This window comes from Cyprinodon variegatus, unplaced genomic scaffold (genome assembly GCF_000732505.1).
Source record: "Cyprinodon variegatus isolate N-32 unplaced genomic scaffold, C_variegatus-1.0 Scaffold842, whole genome shotgun sequence".
In the NCBI taxonomy this organism is placed as follows: Eukaryota; Metazoa; Chordata; class Actinopteri; order Cyprinodontiformes; family Cyprinodontidae; genus Cyprinodon; species Cyprinodon variegatus.
Window position 1 is genome coordinate 24,568 of NW_015151295.1, and position 2,712 is coordinate 27,279.

Below are 2,712 nucleotides of genomic sequence, written 5' to 3' on the forward strand. Positions count from 1 at the left end.
TTTTCTCAGAATTCTGAGATTAAAGTCAGAATTCTGACTTTAATCTGAGATTAATTTTAATTCTGAGATTAATCTCAGAATTCTGAGAAAAAAGTCAGAATTCTGAGATTAAAGTCAGAATTCTGACATTTTTTCCATACTATACTGAAATAAAATAAAAAAAATCAGTTAACTTTTTTTTTTTCCAGTGGCCCTAATCCTCTTCCGTAGAGAGTAGCTTTATATTTTCTCTGAATTTTTATTTTATTTTTTTACATTTCTATTTAAATTTATTTTCCAAAGGTATTTTGTTTGTTTTTACAGATTTGACTTTTTCATTTATATTTTGGGTTTGTAAAAATATAAAATGATTAAAAAGGAAAATGTAAAAATAGAATATCTGTAAAGAAATATTTTTGAAAACATAGAAATTTGGAGAAAAAAGGAAATAAAATCTGATAAAAACTGAAAACTCACTTTAAAAACATTTTGTAATAAAAAAAATAATAATTGAAAGTTGAATTTCTGGTTTGCAAAAAATTTTTTCCAAATCTAAATTTACATAATTAGTTTTTTTCAAATTACAATTCACAAAATGTGTTCCTTCCTTGGAAACATAAAGGAATAAAATGCATTCCACAGCTTCCTGCTTTCACTAAAAACTTTTTTAAACACGTCCCAAAAACAATCAAAGTAGAAACATAATAAAGTCATAACCTAACCCCTAAATATAAAGCAGTCATAACGCTTTAAAAGGCAAAGTGCAAACCGTCATGAGACGTTAGCTGGTGCTAAAGCTTTTTCTTAAACGCCACATGCAGGTCATGAGTGTAGCTGACTGAGTTTACCTCGCTGTCTGCAAACTCGCAGTACTGCAGGTTCTGTTTGCCGTCGAGCATCCTCACACAGGCGTATGTGTTGTTGAAGGCATCCTCACACACACAATCTGGGAAACATTGCTGAGAAAAAATGAAAAATTAAACTTGGTCAGAAAATGGTGTTCTATTGGGGGAAACTTCATATTTATCCCACATTATATTGAATGGGCGGTTCTAGACAGGGGGCCACCAGGGGCCAGAGCCCCTATAGAGCAGGTCCTGGCATCTGTAATGATGGCATAATACTAAATACATTTCTGAAATAAATTGTGACACAAATTGGCAAGAAACTGCTACTGAATTGTTCACTGGATCATTTATATTTGTTATATTTCCAGTTTTATTTTAACAAATAAAAAATTAAATTGCTGCACTTTTATCTTCAGTCACATTGAGATATGATCACAGCTGTAATCAAATTTCTCTGATGTTTCCAGAGTTAAAAAAAAATGGTTGCCCTGTATTTTGTTAATATTCTATGTTTGGTGCGCCACAGAAAAAAAAAATGGTGCCCCTCCGATAGATTTTGTCTAGAACGCTGGTGGTTTGCAAAAGTAGACAGAACCCTTTTTCAGTGGCTGGGCAGAACAAATACATGACATAAGCCGGGCATACACTGTACAACTTTTTCCCCCTTTATGGCCGACTTTCCAGTCGTGCGAGTATTTTTCGATCGGGCCAACTTTCAGCCTGATAGTGTGTCGTATAGCNTTTTTTAGAAATCAGAAACATAGGCTCTTTTTTTCCCAAACATATGGGAGGAGGAGAGGAGAGAATGGCTATTTCAGCTGCCTGAAACAATCTGTTCCCCTCCATTAGATGGGAAGAAATGAATTCACCTGCAAGTCTGTAACCCTGTTGATTTGGTGACATTTAATCGTTATTTGCCAGAGTTATCAGAGGGAAATCATATATTTTAGCCACCTGATATAATCTGTCCCCCCCTTTGATGATCTTTATGAAATGTATTTTCTGTTTAAATGTTTACTAATTTTCCAAAAAAAAAATTATTCCAGAACCACTGGACTTTGTTTTCCAAGTGTGAAGATGTTTCGCTTTCCATGCAGAAAGATTTCTCAATTCAAAATGTCGGGAGCAATGCATTTCATAAAGATCATCAAACCAACATTCATATTTATTTTAATTATTATGGATTTCAAAATAGAAAATAAATATTTTAAACATAATATAGAAAAATAGTGACAGTTTCAAAATTTACAAAATTTATTTTTTTTCCCCCCATGTGATGGGAGGAACGGATATATATTTATTATATATTTGATTTTCCTCTCATAACTTCAGCAAATAATGATCAAATGTCCCCAAAATCCACAGAGTTTGTTGTTGATGAAGAGAGGAATAAACACAGTTAAACTCTTGCATCTAAATGAATTTCTTCAAATGTTATGGAGGGGGAATTCTTATGTGTGATAGCATGTAGTATACTAGAAATTTCTTTAATCCAGTAATCTGTCATATTTTACATTAGAACAGGATTTACCAGAAAGTCTACACTCTCATCTTCGCCATCAGGGATAAGCCCCTGATCTCCAAGAATCCTAGATCCTCCCCTGCAGGTTAGTATTATAATGCAGGAAGCTTGAGAAAACATGGTTAAAAAAAATCTGGGCTGCTTAGGACCATGACTCCCAGTTACAGGTTAAAATTAACATGTGTTCTTATTGTGCAGCAATGGTGAAACGACACAGCAATAGACCCATAAGCAACATCATCTGGGCGGGCCCCATATGAAGTACAACACCCCATCACCTTTTTTCAATTTTTTTTGTTTTTTTATTAATGGAAATTTCAGGGGGTTCAACAATATTTTAATGAGGAATAGGTTTTGAGAGTT

At 33.5% G+C, this 2,712-nt stretch overlaps 1 pseudogene; it reads right to left on the bottom strand.

Annotated features, from left to right (window-relative positions):
* Window positions 1-596: 596 nt before the first annotated feature.
* Window positions 597-2,712, bottom strand: part of LOC107099155 — a 35,152-nt pseudogene continuing 33,036 nt past the window's right edge.